General features: G+C 33.0%; 2 long non-coding RNA genes across 3 annotated transcripts in view; both read right to left on the reverse strand.

Annotated features, from left to right (window-relative positions):
• LOC148953209 (uncharacterized) overlaps nt 1-21,461 on the reverse strand; it is a 48,657-nt gene that overhangs the window by 15,072 nt on the left and 12,124 nt on the right. Inside the window, exon 6 of the long non-coding RNA XR_016141700.1 lies at nt 20,132-20,198. This is a non-coding gene — a long non-coding RNA (uncharacterized LOC148953209). The remainder of the gene's footprint in view (nt 1-20,131; nt 20,199-21,461) is intronic.
• On the reverse strand, nt 1,945-14,873 carry LOC148953210 (uncharacterized). 2 transcript variants are annotated; one of them, XR_016141702.1, is made up of 6 exons: nt 14,801-14,873; nt 13,054-13,120; nt 10,096-10,250; nt 8,351-8,435; nt 4,335-4,447; nt 1,945-2,213 (listed from the first exon to the last, which is right to left on the reverse strand). It is a non-coding gene; the product is annotated as an uncharacterized LOC148953210 (long non-coding RNA). The 2 variants fall into 2 exon arrangements; XR_016141701.1 differs by having other exon boundaries at nt 1,945-2,232.

Here is a 21,461-nt window from a genome sequence, read left to right on the forward strand (position 1 = left end):
TTTGCAGATTTGTTTTGATAACATGTTTGTCATTCTTAAAGATGATCTTTTTGCCTAAACTTTGGATAAATAGAGAAAAAGAACACCTTTTCCAATTTTTTCCAATTGTTGAAAAAAAAATTTCTACCGGAGTAGAAAAATTATGAAGTCAAAATTCTAGCTTATTTGATTTCAAAATTATTTATTCCATAGGCTAGTTTTTAAATTCTTTGCAGATTTGTTTTGATAACATGTTTGTCATTCTTAAAGATGATCTTTTTGCCAAAACTTTGGATAAATAGAGAAAAAGAACATCTTTTCCAATTTTTTTTGGCACATAAAATGGTAATTTTAACAAAACCAGGCAACAATTAATAAAGCTAGCCACTTCACTACACCCCTGTCGGCTGGCCAGATAATACTCGCTTCAAAGTAAGTGAGGGGGACCTGGGAGCTAGCTAAAAATACCTAGATATAGAATCAAGTCCTTTCCCTCCTTTCACTAACAGCTGCTAAATCAACATTATCATTATTTGGTTAAAACTTCTTTTGGTAAAATTTAGACAGACGAAAATCATAAATCGGGTAAAAAATTCCCCTACAAAATATTATCAGAGCTTACTTAAGCTGTATAGCCGCACAGCCAAAGTTCGTCTTTTTGACATTTTTCAAGACATTTTTTATTTTTGTATAAGACATTTTCCTGTGAGGGTTTCAATTAGGTGGTAAATCTCTTTTCAACAAGGTGTTTGTTGTAATATGAACAAAAGAAGCATTTTTCAATTTTTCAAAATGTCAAATTTTTTTCCTATATTTCCCATTTGGATTTTCTACTGGGCATTTTTTGGTATGATAATTTCCTGGTGCTGCAAGCAATTTTCAAGTGTGTTTTTAAAATAATACCAATAAATTTAATTTTGTTAAAATTGTGGGGACGAGGGGATTTTTATCATTACGAGAAGTATTCCGTCATGTTGGATGAGAGCAAACGAAAATGACTCATCAAGTGCCGAAGGAGTTTGTAAGCTTTTTGTTATCTAACAGAAAACAGGCCAGCAGATAAAACCCAATAAAACACTTTTTTTGAAAAATCCACTCAATTCACTTTTACTGTACTTTTATATTAAAATGGTAGCCTCAGATTTGCAACCTATGAGCTTACAAAGTCTTAAATAAATGCACTGAAAAAACCAAAGACAGTTTGCGGCATACGTAATTACTGCGTTTTTACTTAAGATACGGTTGTCGAACTACATTTCTATGGGCTATGTTGATTGACTTTCAATCACTTAGGATCTCTTTAAATACTCCCTGCATAATAATAAGTTTAAATATAAATAACATATTTATATCTGTAAAGTTTGAGATTGAATGAAGTGGTATTCAAGCGAAAATGGGCAAAAGAGCCACAATTGGGTCCTCTAAACGTACCTATTGAAATTTCTTGTACATCTCAGCTTATCAACAAGCTCTGATATATCTACCCATCATGAAATACGTACTTCGCGACTTCGTGCCCTAAACTAGCCCGAGATTAAAAATCTCATTTTGACTCTGATCCCCACCTGCAAAACCTCTGTTTTGTGGTCAGTATTTTGATTATCTGAAGCCCGCCTATATCTTCGAAACATAAGCTTCTCCCCCCCCCCCCAAAAAAAATGTTCATCTCCCTATACAAACCCTCGAACAAAACCAAGCCCAATATGGAAACAAACACCCAGCTAGCCCGAAAACAACACAAAATAAAACATTTCACAACAATCACAACATCACTTAGCTTATCCATTCCTCGTTTGTTCATAATCTCAACAGTCATCTCCAGCCAAACACTAAAGCAACCATTCTTTAACAACTTGCGAAATTTAAAACACTTAAAACTACATTCAAAGTTCATAACATCATCTCAGACAAGCACACCACTATAATCTGCAATATTGAGATAAAAAAAAGACCACTTACCCTAAAAGAAGTTTTAAAATAGATTCCCAAGATATCCAATTCGTCGACTGACCCAATGTAATCGACCAAAACTTCCACAGTATAAAAAGAACATGAACTAGTGAGAAATCGAACATCCTTAAAACCATTAGAGGAATGAAATGTCTCAGTTTCCACAGCATACAAAACTTCAACTAGGGATTTAAACCCAAGACACTCATCCACTAGGACTCTAGGTAAATCTTCAATCTTGTCATTAACACTGTCCAGACGATCTCATTCGTGTTTAAATGCGTCTGCGTTAATTACGATAAGCTATAACAGAAATTAGTTTCCAAGCATTAACTAAGGAGTTTTAACAGAAACCTTTATTTTTGAAAGAACCAACAGTTTTTGGCTAATCTTTTACCAAAAACATTACGACATCTCTATCTTGGTTTTTCCTATTTAGTTTCAATTTTCAAAATATTGAAGGTCAGACTATTAACATAATTTGAGTTCAAAACTGATTTGGAATCATTTCATTTTCAGTATTAATATTTAGTTTATTATTCGTTTCAATATTCAGATTGATTTTATTTATTTTCCAATGAGTGTTTAAGACAGTTTAAAATAAATGCAGACAGAGTAGGCTTTACACTTTTACAGTTGGGAGGGGGGAGGTTGCGAAATTCTTGGAAATAGATGGATGTTACATATTATGCATGATATAAAAGACAATAATATTTTAAAATAGAGAAAAAGAACATCTTTTCCAATTTTTTTTCGGCACAGAAATAGTATTTTAGCAAAACCGCGCAACGATGGATGAAGCTAGCCATTTCGTGACACCCCTGTCGGCTGAAAAGATAATACTCGCTTCAAAGTAAGTCAGGGGGACCTGGGAGCTAGCTAAGAATAATTAGATATAGAAATAAGTCCTTTCCTCTTTTTCACTAACAGCTACTAAATCAACATTATCATTATTCGGTTAAAACTTCTTTGGGTAAAATTTAGATATCATAAATCAGGTAAAAGATTCCCCATATAAATGCTATCAGAACTTGCTTGGGCTGTACAACCATACACCCGAAGTTCGTAGTAAATCTCTTTTCAACTAGGTGTTTGCTGTAGTATCAACAAAAGAAGCAATTTACACTTTTTCAGAATGTCAAATATTTTTGTATGTTTCCCATTTGGATTTTCTACTAAGAATTTTTCTGGTAATATAATTTCCTATCTTAACTGCAATTTATTTTAACTGCTATTCTTGGATAAAACAAACATTGCAGATGTTTTTAAAATAATGCCAATAAATTTAATTTTTTCTTAATTGTGTAGATGCAGGGGAGTTTTATTACGAGAATTATTCCGTCAGTGTGGATGAGAGCCAACGAAAATCACTCAGCAAGTGCCACAGGAGCTCGTAAGGGAAAGGGCGAATCTAACAAAAAGCAGAAAACAGGCCAGCAGATTTTAGTTCATTTCCAGAAGCCCTTGATTTGAAGCCAAATATGAAAGCTATGGAGAAAAGCACAAGCAAAAAATAAAATCCACCAAAAGAAAAACACATAAAAACGGAGAATCAAAACATCCGAAGCCTGAACTAGAAAGGGTGCAGAAAAAAATAGCAACTAAAATCAACGACTTAATTTCGAAGAATTTTCTATTGAAGGTTTTTTAATTGCAAAAAAAAAACTTATAGAACCCAATAAAATATTCTTTGAAAAATCCACTCAATTTACTCTTATTATACTTTTATATTAAAATTGTAGCCTCAGATTTGCAACCTATGAGCTTATAACCCTTAAATGCATGCCTTGATAAAATTTCACATTATTAAAATGAGATTTTACTAATAAAGAGATTTGGCTAGTGTTAATTTGAGACGATCAAAATTTTTCACAAAAATTTTCAGCTAATAAGATATACTGTAGAAAATATGATTGGCTCAAATTAGCGCTAGCTAAATGTCGGTATAAGTAAAATATCACCCGTAAATGAGGCATCGTACTCCCCGTTTCAGTCTATGGTTTAGTACAATATCCGTTCTAACGATAAATGCAACTAAAGCTTGATTTCAAGCCATAATCCGCTCAGTTGAAGAAAAACAAACTACATGCAAATATACATTGAAATTACAATTTTTCCCCTATTCGTATGATAAACAATGGCTTTTTGTAGGGTCCCAATTCATTGCTCTTATTTGAGAATAGTGATGTACTAACATTAAAAGTTAAATCGCGGAGGAAATGTATAGGATATTTAAAGTCGATGCAGAGGGAAGAGGGAAAAAAAATATGAAAACAATTTTTCGGGTCGTAAATAGCCTAAATATTTCTTTGAGGGGAGAGGAGGGGCCAACATCGTTTTCGAAGGAAGGGTCCGCCTCATGTGGACAAATTATAATAAATATTTTTAAAAATAAGAAAACTTACAGTTAGATTGAAGAAACACCCATCGGATAAAACCGGAAAGTATCATCAGAGTTATTGTTTATCAGTGATAAATTGGGAATCGTGAAGCACTGAAAGACTTCACTGCAGATGGCCTAAAATTAAAAAAAACATTAAAGTACCATAATTGTCGCAATATTTATGTAAATAAGATGGAATATGCATGAGGTAGAGTACATAGACACTGATTTTTCAACAGAAGTCAGAGAGGGCAAGTGTATTCATCATTAACACCAAGTAACTTACATCAATGCAGCTAGTCTGTAAATACAGATATGAGCTAAATCGTGCATACAGTTTAATCGTGCGAAATTTCAAATTTTCAAGAAACTGACTGAAAGTGCACCATTGTTTAACAAACAGACAGAGAACTTTGGATCCTGATAAATAATTTAAGTACCGTAGTCCCCTGTCGTCACAGAATATAGAATGAAGAATGTAGAAGAAATATGCATCAAGTAGAGTACGCAAGTATACATACGCTTTGAGTTTTGATGGCAAAGCTGTTTCAGTTTGGCTATAGTATATGTCAAACATAATGAATTACACGAAAGAGAGAATGGAAACGGGAAGTCAAATAGAAAATTCTCAATTATTGAAATAGCATAGTCCTCTCTTCTCCTTGAAATAGCTTGAATAGCGACACTAAATTATATACTATCAGAAGATATGAATTTTCAATATTAACTCTAAATTAAAAAAAAAAAAAAAAAAAAAAAAAAAAAAAACAGCTAAAACTTACCAGCTAGGCATATCAAATTCGTCTTCCAGTATAATCTTAAGACTCAAAGAGACAAAAAAAAGTATTAATCTCCAAGTCCTTTAAAAAAAAGATATTAATCTAGCTGTCCCTTAAACATAACACAACAAAAAATGAATCACAGCAATAATCTGAAAAAAGCTCAGGCTATTTTGAATAGAGAAAATGTTAATAGTAGTAATCAGCTATTTTGTTAACCAATGTTATTGATGAGAACTGCCCTAAAGAGGATCCAACCCATCTCGGTGTGAATTGGGAGGGGAGGGGAAAGTTGTTTTTCCTTGTTTGGTTTTTCGTTCATCCAACAAAAACGGGCCATTAAATATTCGTTTTCTGCAATGCTTTTTGTTAATTTTTCCCCCTTTTTCATAGTAAAAATATCCTGTTTTTGTTTTCAATTTGTAATCCAATATTACCAAAACCACACTAAGGCCAAGTTAACATGAAAATTAATCAAAATTGAATATCACCATAAGACTCAAAGACTTCAGTTCGTTAAAGTGGATACTTCATCATTACAGCCAAAACTAATGACAAAAACTTGATATTCTAGGTTCAAACCAGTAAACTTAGGATTAGCGCGGCCTTGGATGTTTACTTATTCCCACTAAAAATTAAATTACTTATATTATTAGCATAATTACTACTTAAATGAACTATTAAAGCTGAGTTTTCTAATAACCGATTCACCCTATTTGTTCCAATTGGATTATATCCAATATTGGATATCGCTGGTAAAGATTCGACATCAGAGACAGGAGAGAAAAATTCGAACTTGATTAAAATGATTACTATTAGCCCAAAAAACTGTTTAAATGAAAGTTTACCTACAAGGAATAATCAGTTCAACGTCATATCCTCTGGATCTCACCATTATTGAAAAATGTATAAACGGCGATTTGGATAGTCCGACTACAATTCGAAACTACAACTTTACTTGTTTCAGAACTGGGGAAAGAAGAGTTCACACTTAGGTGAATTTAATAAACCGCATCTCTTAGTAATGAACGGTGAAATTAATTCAGGAATTTGATCCTAGAAATAATCAGGAATCAGGAACAGCCTCTGGTTTATCATCATTTTTAAGAATTTATAGTTAGGCCTGCTATTTCTAAACTGGAGAAAATTTTTCAGCAATTTTTAAAAACATACACCCTTTTAAAAATCTGGACACAAATAGTAGTGTTTAATTTAGTTTCATACCTCCTCTAGTTGACCAGAAATAGAAAACTTAATACCGTTCGCAAGGACATCTGTTTACTTTCTTTTTTAGCTTGGATAGACTTACGCTATTTTATTTGGTTAAATTTTAAGAGCAGAAGTAGCCCCAAAAGTTTGAACATAATACTCTCAGTCGTTCTTGGGATACTGCTGAGATGCCTTATTGGGAGTTAGCATTATCGCAGTGCATTTTGATTTAATGCTTAAGACAACATTTGGTTTTAAACATATTGGGAAAATTTGTGGGGGGGGGTGTGTGGGGGGTAGTGGAAGGGGATTAGTTGCCCTGCAATCACTTTCGACTATTACAAAGGACATCAGTCCTTTCTATTTTCAATTGAATAAGCCCTTTTCGAAGTTCCCACGACAACTCCTTCGATACGAAGTGTGCTGGTCTAAACAACAACAACAACAACAACAACAACAAAAAATACATTATATCCACTTCGATCTTTACTATAAAAATGTCAAGCTTTCCAATGACTTTCGACTATTAAAAAGGGCACTAGGCCTTTCAATTTCCAATCGAATGAGCCCTTTTTGAAACGACAACGCTTTCTATAAACACCTTATATACCCCCAGGGCATAAATTACAACCCTTACCTTAAGGTCTGTTAGGGTGTTTGTCATCCTCTAAGACCGAATAACCAGAACTTTCAACTACGTTAAACAAAATGGCTGTCAAAATTTTGATTGGATGTGTTTGGGGAAATGGTGGGCGTGAGAGGGGCGGTAGTCACTCTCCAATCGCTTTCAACTATTGAAAATGACCCTAGCCCTTTCAATTTCCAATCAAATGAGCCCTTTTGAAGTTTCTACGACAAAACTTTCAATAAAATTCTTATATGCTCCCAGGACATAACTTACAACCCCTTCCCTGAGTGCTGGGGGGGGGGGTCAGTCTCAAAGACCGAATTTCCAGAACTTTCTACTAAGTTGAACAACCTGGCTCTCAGAAAATTTTGATTGTATGTGTTTTGAGGAATAGTGGGCGTGAGAGGGGGGGTAATTGCCCTCCAATCACCTTCGACTATTAGAAAGGGCACTAGCCCTCTCAATATACAATTGAATGAGCCCCTTTTGAAGTTTTACGACAACTATCTATAAAAACCTTATATGCTCCCAGGGATGAACTTACAACCTTTGCCATTGGGGCCCTGGGGGTTAGTCATCCTTAAATACATAATTTCCAGAACTTTCAACGACGTTGAACAAAATGGCCATCTCTAAACTTTGATTGAATATTTTTGGGGAAATGGTGAGCGTAAGAGGGGGGTTAATTACTCTCCTCTCGCTTTTGACAATTAAAAAGGTCAATTTCAATTTCTAATCAAATGAGCCGTTTTGGAATTTCTATAACAACTTTCTATATAAACTTTATGTTCCCTCAGGGCATAACTTAGAACCCTGGCACTGAGGGCTCTGAGGGGATTATCATCCTAAAAGACCTAATTTCAAGAACTTTGAACTACGTCGAACAAAATGACTATCTCAAAGTTTTGATTGGGTGTGTTTTTGAAAATAGTGGGCGTGAGCCGGGCGTTAGTTACTATCTGACCGCTTTCATCTATTAAAACGCGCACTAACTCTTTCAATTTTTAATTTAATGAGCCCTTTGGAAGTTTCTAGGTTTTCGATAAACACCTTATACGCCACCAGTACACAATTTACAACCCTTTCCCTGAGGGCTGTGTGTGTGTGTGGGGGGGGGGGTGGAGGCTTTTTGAGGAGTCGAGGCTTTGTGCGATCTTCACTGGTTGATTAGTTCTGTGAGGAGAATGGAATTTTCAAGGAAACAGATTTACGCCCGAAAGTGGCTTTTCCCATAATCCTGCTTATGCCCCTTCCCCCTTTAGTGATGTAAATTCACCTTGGCCCTGGTGTCGACCCCCGGGGCCACGGTGAATTGAACAAAACGATTTTAGCTTAACTCACAGGGCCGGGGATTTCAACCCCAGAGGCATAGTTGTTTGACTTGAAAAAATAAAGACAATGCACGCGCATAAAACCACTTACCTTGAAAAACGATAATATAGAGAATGTTGAACAAGTTCGAGACACTTTGAATTTCCGGAAATCCTTCATTGGTTACTCAGACAACCTGAAATTACGAAATGATACTAAATACTGAATTACAACGAACTTAAAATATGACATTTTATCAGCAAGCGATCAGTGGTAGTGACGAAATGATATCATATTTGTATCAACCACAGCATGTTATACATCATTTCAAATCAAATAGGACTTCAGCTTTATGAAACCATTTTATTTTCGTATTGAAAAATTGCTCACAGCTACATTATTAGAATCTATTCCTTCATTTTATAGACGAAATAAAAAAAAAACAAAAAAAAAACAAGGGAAATTGACAAGAGACGAAGCTAAAGTTTATTTGGATCCAACCAGATATTTTCTAAACGTGAACAAGATAATTTGTTTTTGAACTTCTTGAATTATAAATAGTCAGAACAAAGGTAGCCTACACAGGATAGGCATGTAAAATAAAATCTTAACACTTGAGCCAATTTGCCCTTTATGTTAATTGTCCTAATTTGACCTTTTTTGTTATCAGAGGCCAAATAACAATAAAAATTCAAAAATTCATGGATTCAAAAGCATCAATGTCATATTTTTATTCGGATTTTTATATCTTTATACGTATTATAAATTAATTCTTTACTTCATTGTAAAGCACAATGTTTTTTTTTTGTTTTGTTTTTTTGTGTGTCTCAACAAACTTAACTTACTCATTAGTTCGTTACACTTTTTGACCCACACAGTGAGAACAGTTACCATTCGAGTTTGCAATACTGTAACATCAGACAAAAAAAAAAAAAAAAATACGGAAACACTTCATTAAATAAATGATAAGCAGAAGTTTAAATTTTCACCATTCAGATAATTTTTTTTTGAGATTTAAAACAATATTCAACAGTACACCAACCATGTCGAAATTTTGAGAAACGCAATGGAATTTTTGTTTTGTTTTGTAAACGAACAACAGAGATTTCTATTGCACAATTACATATTTCAACAGTTTACACTTTTGTTGACGATGTTTTGCAGATAAAAATACAAGAAACATTTTCTTAACATTGCAGTAATTATTAATATTATATAAGAATATGTAAAACCAGAAAAACAGCACTTGTCCCTATTATGTAAAAATTATGATTGCTCCCTTGGAGGCAATCTAGCAAAAATCGAACACTAGCCCATGGTATTATACACTAGGCCCAATGCACCTACGTAACCGGTGTACAGCCACAGAAATATACAGTCAAGAACCAGCCAAAGATTGAAGTGAAAAAATAACTAAGAAACAAATATGAAGGAAGAGCCTCTTTTAGCGAAGTGTAAACTAGTCAATTAAAGTAAAAACAAAATCCACTTCGTCTATCGTGAATATAAAGGGAATAAGAAGGTGCCCGTGACGTCTCCCTCACAATCGTTAAATGTTAATTATATCAATATTTATATTTCACACAGAATCTGCCAATTAGTTGGAATCACCCCCTCCTCCGCAGTTAACTCCAGCATTAGCAACTTCATTTTTAATGTCTTGATATGAATGTCGATTCTAAATGGCATGGGAAGAAAAAGAGCCAATTTGAAAGTGAAATTCCCTTCCTGTGTGCAGGTTATATGAGTATAGATAAATAAATAAATATTATAAAATTATAAGAATAAAGAAAATCAAACAAGCAAGGGTAAAATAATCTAATATGTACAGTTTAGAAATCTAGAAAATTACTTACTTGATCGTCATGCAAGCTGGGTAGTGCCGGGTATCATTAAATTCCTCCCTATATATTTAACTAGTAGAACTTTCTTTGTCTCCTGAATGATTGTTTCGGAACTTTCCTGAACGTGTCCAGAGTTTTCTTTCCCGAGTGTTTCGCAGAAAAAACATCTGAAAATGGGAATGATTAATGGTGTATAGAAAAGAAATCCCTCAAGATTTACAATTTACCTAGAATGTTATCAGTCAAAGTAAGTTAGCAACATGGAATCATTCAGACATATGCTTGTCAACAAATACATCATTTAATAAAAGCTGTTCTTCTTCGCGTGGGTAGCAACATGGAAATAGTTTTTTCTTTTTTTTGGTCATATTGTAAATTCCTGATATAGAATTGAAAGACTGATATAAATTGGATATAAACAAATAGATGCAAAGCAGGTAAAAAAAATTGGGGCACATAAAAATACTGGAATATAGAAATTAAAAAAATAGAATGAGTTTTGAAAACTGAAGTATATTCTAGAAACAGTAGACTACACTATCCGCTGTTTCAATCACCAATACAAATTTTGGGAAAAGCAGTTTCGGCCACTAAAAAAAAAAGAAAAAGAAACATGCAGTCGGAATTTTTTCAAGCTATTTCCTTTACTACAAAAATGTGGAGGGCTATTATTAAGGCTATATTGCCATGAAATGAATTTGAAAAAAAGGTCAAATAAAAACATATAATTTTAAAACCAGGTATACTAAAAATTCTTCAATCCACAAATAAGCGTCAATGTTGATTTAATCATTCATGCTGGTCCTACAAATAAGAAGCCCAATAGAGATGATGTAAGTTAGAAGTGTGAAATCTGTAATGGTCCTATAAGCCCAATAGAGATGATTTAAGTTAGAAATGTGAAAATCTTGCAGTACGATTTAAGAACCATAAAATTGTGACAAAATATATCACTCACTCTATAGAAAAACCACTGATAATTATTTACTTTTTGTCCCTGGGGCTCATCGAAGCCAAACCTAACGTTTCGTCAAAGCGTTAATGCAACCATTTTAATAAGAAAGGTTGAAATATTAAGAATATGTCTCCAAAAGTGACGCAACTACCTCAACCCCACCTAATGGTCCAAAGTTATGAAGAGTTGCTCATTTTTAAAGAATGATTAACAAAAAAAAAATCAAGGCATGTTTAAAAAAATTTAATTGAGGACTTGTTTATGTTGTTTTATTTATGCAAGGGGGAGTCTACAGAAGAGGAGAATTTTAATCCTGTATTACTAAGCTGTTATCGGAATTACACATACTGGCACAATTTGGAAATAGCTAAATATTCGGAGGTGACCTAAAATGACAAAAATTCATATGAAAAACAATTTAAAGAAATAAGACGGTAAGTTGAGGAAAATGAGTCTAAAAAAGATTTGCATACATGACAACTGCAGGAACTCAAAAAGCAGTTATCATTTCATCACTAAAGGGGGAAGGGGCAAAACTAGAATTATAGAAAAACAAATTACGGGCGTAAATCGGTTTCCTTGAAATTTCCCTTCTAATAGAACTAATCTACCAGTAAAGATAACAAAAAGTCTCGAAATCTGAATTCTTCCTCATTTTCATCAGAAGTTCCAAGACTACTTCTGATAGTCTTGGAACTACTTTCTTTTTTGCATGTTTTAAACGTCAATTTAATAACTACGAAGTTTGCCAAAAATGTTATTCGAAAATTTTATTATGAAAAGGTAAAAAAAATGGCACAAGGAAATAAGGGACAGCAAAATCATACGCAATGATGACTTGCTTCAATTTCCATGATTTTAATGGCGTGATGGTAGTTCTGATTATAATTTTCCGACAGAAATTTGTGCTCCAGCCCAAAAAGAAATTGAGCCAATCAGATGCTTATCAGCTAAAGCCACTGATAACAATTATTTAGTACTGTGCCTCAGAAGAAAAGCAGAAGGTTTTGTTACATAATTTTTCAAACGGTAACTCCTGTTATAATCATAGGCAGAAAAAATGTGGAACCTCTTAATAAAAAACTAAATTTACCAACAAAATTTAAGATAATATTATCACTCCTTATGTACTTCTTTTAGTGTTCCCATGCTTGCGTCAGCGCACAAATTCTCCAACTTTTGCACGTTTCCTAACCAAACATGAGTTCTTCAAAAGCAAAAGCATAAAAAATGTGCGAGCAGGGGCGACAGCTCAGACAATTCAAGTCCGAGCAAGATTTGTGTCCCGCATAACTGATATCCTTTTCTTCCTTCGAAATTATTTAAATAACTAATAATATGAAAAGGTTCATCATTTGATGAGCAGTGAATATAATTCGGAAATAAACACTTAAGAACATCAAAATGATGGAATTGAAAAAGTCCATCATTTGGTACCCTATTTCCTTTTTTTTTCAATTATGTATCACAAATGGTATTTTTACCCCTTTTGACCTCAGCTAGGGTGGAAATGAGAAATTAAGTGATGGAATTATTCAATTTTAATGTGATTTTCAGTGTTCTCAGACTTGAATTAATAGGAAACAACAGATTAGAACAGAACAGAATTCTTATTTACAACATTGATTTAACATTCACTTATTCTAGCTATTAAAATTCCTTTACTAATTACGAAATATCGACAAGGCCAATTCTTTCGAGACCAGCATATTTCAGCCATAAGGGAGACCAACGGGTGCAATTAACTTTACAAAACTTTCAAGCTAGATATGCCCTTTAGTACTTCCGTGATCCTTAAAACGAGTCTCCACTTCGGTCTGAGCAACTCCACCTCATGGATTATAAAGTGTCAGTTGAACTATATTTAAATGAATGTGATTCGTTTTTTTTTCAGAAGTTGAATAGAAATAGAATCTGATTACAATAAAATATAATTGAGCTTGAAAGAAAAAGACATGAATAAGCCAAAAATTTTATTTAAAAAGCAGTTCATTGGAAACTTAATATTTACATACCTGTTATAATAAATATTCTTCAATCCACTAAAAAGCCTCGTCATTGATTTGATCATTCCTGCTGGCTCTGTAAATAAGAAGAACACTATAAGGATGATTTAGATTCCTCTATATTAAAGATCAATCTAAAAGTGATATCAGTATCCTTTTGGCTTGCTCAGTCATTGAGAGCTTGGCTCCCTGGCAACAGTTTTCTCCTCATTCTTTGAACTTTTGTTCCTAAAATCAATTTTTCAGGTTAAAACTCTGTTATTTCTATCAAGAGGTAACAGCAGTACAAAGCACTGTTATGGAATTGCCCCAAACCTAAAGATTCTTGCATTTGTGATTCAAAAATCTATAGTAATTTACCTTCACATTAAGAGTGAGAATGAAAGGTGTTCATTTCTCCCTCCTCCCTTTAAGTATTTATATAATAGCATAAAAACGAATCGTCCAGTTGTTATTTGTTATATATTTAATTCTAACTTAATATTGCAAAATATTCTATTTTTGAACTACATAAAAATAATTGACTAAATAAAGTGACATTCAAAAATTTTGGGGATTTGATTTCACAAACTAAAACAAAGAAAACGATTTCCAAGTCTGGCGTTATGTTCTCGTCTTTTGGCTTTGACGAAAAGAAGATTTCCAAGAATTCAACTCATATAATCCTATATTTACCGCTCGTATTTATTATATACTTTTTTATTTACAATATTAATTAAATATTCACTTATTCTAGCTATTTAAATTTATTTACGGGATACCGATAAGGCAAGTTCTTTGGAGACGAAAAGAAGACTAAGGGAGGAGTCAGGCATAAGGGAGAAACGGGTGCACATAACTTTAAAAACTCTTCCAAGGTAAACGAGTCCTTTAATATTTCAGTGACCATTCAAACAAATTCCCGCTTTTTCTTCTCGTCCATGGGATCCCCGTTTCAATTTACCCCTAGACACTAACCAAACCTTAGTTTCGTTTCTGGGTACTTGTATAATAAATGCCCTACCGCTCAAGTTGTTCATTCATTGACACGTTATAGTATATAGTAAATTATTCGATGCATTCATTCATTGACGCATGGATAGTATATGCCTTTCGGCATATACTATCATTAATATGAGGTCATTCATTACTCAGCGTTCAATATCATGAACAGTTTAGATATTCGATTGGCTACATGCTATATATAACCAATAGAAATACAACATTAAACTCACAGAAATAGAATTCTAAACACAGAGTTGAGAATTTTTTTCCAAAAAATTTAATATGCCAAATTATAACAAATAATTGATATTCAGCTTAAACAAGTGAAAGTTTAAGAAAGATAAGGAGTGATACAAAATTGGAAGACAGCCCAGCACTCAACTTATTACCATATATTGCAAAAGGAAAAAGCTAGGTATAAGACAGACAAACAGATACAAAGCTGAAAAAAAAAAAAAATTAATATTGGATTTAAAAAAAATGGAAAACTAAGTATACAGAAATAATTTAGAAAACTATAGGACATTTTTAAACCTCTACACTATCCATTTTTCAATTTTCAAATCGCCAATACAAATTTTAGGAAAAGCATAGAGTTGTGGCCCCAAAAGAAGAAAAAATATGCTGTCGGATTTCTCCTTTACATGTTTCAAAAACCATTTTCTCGGTTACTAAAATGTAGTGTGCGATTATTAAGGCTATTTTGTCCGGAAGTGTTTGAAAAGAAAAACATGGTGAAAAGCAGTCAAATAAAAACTTAAAAATTATATACCTGTTATATAAAATATTCTTCAGTCCACAAACAAGCCTTTTAGTCTATTTGATCGTTCATGCTGGTCCTGTAAATAAGAAAAAACATTATAAAGATAATTTAGTTTCCTCTATATTCAAATGTCAGTCTAAAAGTGGTATCATTATCCTTTTGGCTTGCTCAGTAATTGAGAGCTTAGCTCCCTAGCAAAGTTCTCTCCTCATGCTGATAGCTTTTGGCCCTAATATCCTTTTTTGGGAGGTGAAATTCGATCTTTTCAGTCGATTTAAGGAAAAAGTCGCAATTTTTGTTTACAATTTCAATACTATTTAATCGCTAAACTATCTTAGAATTTTAGATCGAAATGAACTTGGTTCTAATTAGGGGAGAATCGTAGTTTAGCAAAAAATATCACAGAATATATTACCTTTTCTGTGGCACAGTTGGTGAGTCATGACATTAACATGATGTAATGATGCCATATAGAATATAGATGTCATACCTATTTCAAATAACCATAAAAAACGAATTCTTTTTCTGCATCTATTGTACCCAAAATTCCGTTTTTAAAATTTCGGTTACTATTGGGCCGAGTTGCACGCTCTAAACAAAACTCGATTTTAATTTCCAAAAAAAAATCTGAAAGGAACCAATGCCGAGGTGCAACGTCACGTTCTCGTGTTCTAGAGCGTGATAAGACTTATCAAATTTGAAAATCTAGCAGCAAGATATTTAGACCCATGAAATTGTCCAATAAGAGTCATACTTACTCCCGCCATTTACCCGTTCCATTTATAAATTTTTGTCTCTCAATTACTTGGACTATCTCTCTTGGCTTTTTTCTACAATTAAATAAAAAAAAACAAGTTTTTTAAACTGAAAGTAAGGAGCGACATTAAAACTTAAAACGAACAGAAATTATTCCGTATATGAAAGGGGCTGTCCCCTCCTCAACGCCTCGCTCTTTACGCTAAATTTTTTTAAAACAAAAGTTGTGAACAGAGTCAAACATTAGCGTAAAGAGCGAGGCGTTGAGGAGAGGACAGGCCTTTTCATATACGGAATAATTTCTGTTCGTTTTAAGTTTTAATGCGGCTCCTTACTTTCAGTAAAAAAAAACTTGTTTTTTTATTTAATTTCTAAACGTTTTTGAATTAATGCAGCTTTGATTTTGGCTCACCGTACATAAATAAATAGAACAAAATTTGCATATTAATTTTTTTTTTTTTTGGCTAAATGGGTTTCTCACAATTTTGTTTTGACATAAATTACGAATTAACTTACGTAACGAACTTTTATATTCGTGTGTTTTTATTACGTATATAAGGGAGGTCAACCCCTAGTCAATTCTTAGCCCGAATGAGCCCTAAAAAACAAAAACACACACACACATCCGTGATTTTTCTTCTGGCAAAAAATACAAAATTACACAATTTTTGCAGGAGTTTGAAATTTCTATAGTAGGGTTCTCTGATGAGCTGAATCTGATGGTGTGAGTTTCGTTAAAGTTCTATGAATGTTAAGGATTATTTCCCCCTTTTTTCGAACATAAGGCAAATTGTCTCAGGCGCGTAAGTTTTGATTGGTAACACTAAGACTGATGAAACTTATGTATTTGAAATCAGCATAAAAGTCTGATTCTTTTGATGTAACTACTGGTATCAACATTTCGTTTTTTAGAGTTTCGGTTACTACTGAGCCAGGTCACTCCTTACTTACAGTTCGTTACCACGAACTGTTTGATAGGATACTATTACGGATTCTGGAAGTAGGCTATATAAAAAGAAGTCTCAGTTGAACTACACCGGGTTTATCTCGGTTCGAATTTAGTATTCGTCCTTTCAAATAATTTTAGCTGAATTTGAATCATGTCCATATGGAGGTGGATGTTTATCCTGGATATGGATTCGATTGCAATCTCTTGGTAGAAACGGTAATTATGTCTCGGTAACTGTGGGAGAGGGGCTCAAACTGTTCAAAAGTTCTTGAACTGAACAAACACTCCTTTGTTCTGAGGAGTGTTACACCAAGACTTGAATGAACTTTGTCATTGAACTCTTCGAAAAAAAATCTAGTGAATAACCCGGAAGTTCAATATTTTGTTAATGAGCCGAAAGTTAATCATTTTGTTTTGTAAAAATATGTTAGTTTCAATTTTAATACTTTAGTAACTCTACTGATGACGACCGCTGTATATGTGATTTGGAAATAGCGAAATATTCGGAAGTGGCCTAAAATGGCTCACAAATGCATATGAAAAACAATTTAAAGAAAAAAAGACGGTGAGTTGAGGAAAACGAGTCTAAAAAATATTTGCATACATGAAAACTTCAGCAACTCAAAAAGCATCTATCATTTCATCACTAAAGGGGGAAGGGGCAAAAGTAGGATTATAGAAAAACAAATTACGGGCGTAAATCTGTTTCCTTGTAAGTTCCGTTTTCCTAATAGAACTAATCCACCAGTAAAGATAACAAAAAGCCTCGAAATCTGAATTCTTCATCATTTTCATCAGAAGTTCCAAGACTACTTCTGATAGTCTTGGAACTACTTTCTTTTTTACATGTTTTAAAAGCGAATTTCATAACTACGAAGTTTGCCAAAAATGTTATTCGAAAATTCTATTATGAAAAGTTAAAAAAAATGGCACAAGGAAATAAGGGACAGCAAAATCATACGCAACGCAATGATGACTTACTTCAATTTCCATGATTTCAATTGCGTGACGGTAGTTCTGATTATAATTTTCCAACAGAAATTTGTGCTCCAGCCCTAAAATAAATTGAGCCAATCAGATGCTTATCAACTAAGGCCACTGATAACAATTATTTAGTACTGTGCCTCAGAAGAAAAGCAGCAGAAGATTTTGTTACATAATTTTTCAAACGGTAACTCCTGTTATAATCATAGGCAGAAAAAAATGTGGAACCTCTTAATAAAAAACTAAATTTACCAACAAAATTTAAAATAATATTATCACTCCTTATGCCCTTCTTTTAAAGTATTCCCATGCTTGCGCCAGAGCACAAATTCTCCTAAGCCTTTGCACGTTTCCTAACCAAACATGAGTTCTTCAAAAGCAAAAGCATAAAAAATGTGCGAGTAGGGGAGACGAGTAGTTTACTTATTTTTATTTTGTTTTTTATTTTATTTTTTAGAAAAATTATCGTCAAAACTTCTCAGACAATTCAAGTCCAAGCCAGATTTGTGTCCCGCACAACTGACATCCTTTTCTTCTTCGAATTTATTTAAATAACTAATAATATAAAAAGGTTCATCATTTGGTGAGCAGTCAATATAATTCGGAAATAAACCCTTAAGAACATCAAAATGATGGACTTGAAAAAGTCCATCATTTGGTACCCTATTTCCTTTTTTTTTCAATTATGTATCACAAATGGTATTTTTACCCCGTTTGACCTCAGCTAGGGTGGAAATGAGAAATTAAGTGATGGAATTATTCAATTTTAATGTGATTTTCAGTGTTTTCAGACTTGAATTGATAGGAAACAACATTTCAAGCCAGAAAATACTGAACAAATTTAAATTGAAGATTCCCCTTCCCATTTTTTAATCTCTTTTCCATGAAAAAGGGGTATTTCTACACAGCCGATTTTTGATGTGTTATTGAGCTAGCTTTTCTGAACATTTGTACCAAAAACATTTCGGTTGCTCAAATCCCGGGTCAAACCCGTATTTTACTGGACTATTAGTCCCTAAAAAGAAGTTACATACTGAACCACCAATCAGAAATGGACATTGAAACCACAACTAACATATTTAAGAACAAATATAAATTTGTTTGGAAGAAATTCAGTAAACTTTGTTTTTTAAAAGAATGAGCATTTAAGAGAATGTAAAAGAACTGCAGTTACGTAATATAGCCCTTAGAGGGATAAGTACGTACCTTTTATATATGCATTGTTAACGGGACTGTAATGGACATCGTATCAAAAGGGAGCAGTTGCTAGCATAAGAACAAAAAAAACGCGAAACCTGAAATAAACGGAATTCTGTGAGGGAGTTGATAAGGTAATGTAATTTATTTTTGCTATAATAGGGTTAAGATATCAGAGTGAGCTGAGTATTCTTCGTCATTGAGAGTCGGTAGCAGAATTGGATAACATCATGTTTCTTGTAGACATAAGATAAAGCACTCCCATTATTATTCTTATATAAGAGACAACAGCATTCTTAGCGAACAGAACAGATTAGAGAACAGAATTCTTATTTACAACACTGATTTAACATTCACTTATTCTAGCTATTAAAATTCCTTTACTAATTACGAAATATCGACAAGGCAAATTCTTTCGAGACCAGCATATTTCAGCCATAAGGGAGACCAGCGGGTGCAATTAACTTTACAAAACTTTCAAGCTAGATATGCCCTTTAGTACTTCCGTGATCCTTAAAACGAGTCTCCGCTTCGGTCTGAGCAACTCCACCTCATGAATTATGAAGTGTCAGTTGAACTATATTTAAATGAATGTGTTTCGTTCTTTTTTCAGAGGATGAATAGAAATAGAATCTGATTACAATAAAATATGATTAAAGTTTGAAAGAAAAAGAAGATAATTTTTTTCAAATAATATATAAGCAAACAAGATCACTTTGTGAATTACAGCTAATATGTCTGACAGAAACTCATGAGATATTCCCAAACAACATCTTAAAAAACTATAATTCCTTCGAATGCTGATCTAAAAGAGTACACTTCTAGTTACAAAAAAAAGGAAAAACAACCTTTTTTTTAGATCGCCTAGTGAAATTTTTTCTGAATATTAATAGAAAAAGAAATTTGTTGAAAATACTCTATTTTTCTTGTCCTAATTGACTCATGTCAATTAATTGGCCTTTGTAGTCAGGTCTCAGATAACTACGATATAAATAAACAAAGTAAGAATAAAGTACAAAAAAAGAAGAATTAAGCCCCACATTCAGTCATACAGAAAAAATATTCAAAAAGAGGCAACGAAAAATCAAACTGAGTCAAAAACAAAAAACAAAAATTCATTATAAAATTTCTTAAACTATAATTTGCACTATTAATAGTAGCCTAATCATCACTACTCTAGACCAGAATGTAGTATTAGCATTACAGTATTGGATTTAGACCTTCATTTACACGTGAAAGTTTGTGCTTCCATCTATTTTTAAAATTGTCAAAACATTTGTTTGAAAAAGAACAGGGTTGTAGCCACAAAAGAAAGAAATAATGCGGCAGGACTTTAATTTTTACATGTTTTAAAAGCGAATTTCATAACTACCAAGTTTGCCAAAAATTTTATTTGAAAAAAGCCAAAAATTTTTTTTAAAAAGCAGTTCATTGGAAACTTAATATTTACTTACCTGTTATAATAAATATTCTTCAATCCACTGAAAAGCCTCGTCATTGATTTGATCATTCCTGCTGGTTCTGTAAATAAGAAGAACACTATAAGGATGATTTAGATTCCTCTATATTAAAGATCAATCTAAAAGTGATATCAGTATCCTTTTGGCTTGCTCAGTCATTGAGAGCTTGGCTCTCTGGCAACAGTTTTCTCCTCATGCTTTGAATTTTAATCCCTAAAATCAATTTTTCAGGTTAAAACTCTGTTATTTCTATCAACAGGCAACAGCAGTACAAAGCACTGTTATGGAATTGCCCCAAACCTAAAGATTCTTGCATTTGTGATTCAAAAATCAATAGTAATTTATCTTCACATTAAGAGAGTGTGAGAAAGAAAGGTGTTCATTTCTCCCTCCTCCCTTTAGGTATATATATAATAGCATAAAAAGGAATCGTCCAGCTGTTATTTGTTATATATTTAATTCTAACTTAATATTGCAAAATATTCTATTTTTGAACTACATAATAATAATTGACTAAATAAAGTGACATTCAAAAATTTTGGGGATTTGATTTCACAAACTAAAATAAAGAAAACGATTTCCAAGTCTGGCGTTATGTTCTCGTCTTTTGGCTTTGACGAAAAGAGGATTTCCAAGAATTCAATTCATATAATCCTATATTTACCGCTCGTATTTATTATATAATTTTGTATTTAGAATATTAATTAAATATTCACTTATTCTAGCTATTCAAATTTATTTACGGAATACCGATAAGACAAGTTCTTTGGAGACCAAAGTCAGGCATAAGGGAGAAACGGGTGCACATAACTTTAAAAACTCTTTCAAGGTAAATGAGTCCTTTAATATTTCAGTGACCATTCAAACAAATTCCAGCTTTTTTCTTCTCGTCCATGGGATCCCCGTTTCAATTTACCCCTAGACACTACCCAAACCTTAGTTTTGTTTCTGGGTACTTGTATAATAAACGCCCTACCGCTCAAGTTGTTCATTCATTGACGCGTTATAGTATATAGTATATTCTTCGATGCATTCATTCATTGACGCATGGATAGTATATGCCTTTCGGCATATACTATCATTAATATGAGGTCATTCATTACTCTGCGTTCAATATCATGAACAGTTTAGACATTCGATTGGCTAAATGCTATATATAACCAATAGAATTACAACATTAAACTCACAGAAACAGAATTCCATTCACAGAGTTGGGAATTTGTTTTCCAAAAAATTTACAGATTATTTTTGTAATTATTTTCTCATATTCGGACTACTGTTGAACTGAATTCCTCTGAATCTGTTTTTGTTCATATAAAGAATA

The sequence above is a fragment of the Artemia sp. Qi Xiang Cuo genome, chromosome 4 (genome assembly GCF_049724085.1).
Source record: "Artemia sp. Qi Xiang Cuo chromosome 4, ASM4972408v1, whole genome shotgun sequence".
In the NCBI taxonomy this organism is placed as follows: Eukaryota; Metazoa; Arthropoda; class Branchiopoda; order Anostraca; family Artemiidae; genus Artemia; species Artemia sp. Qi Xiang Cuo.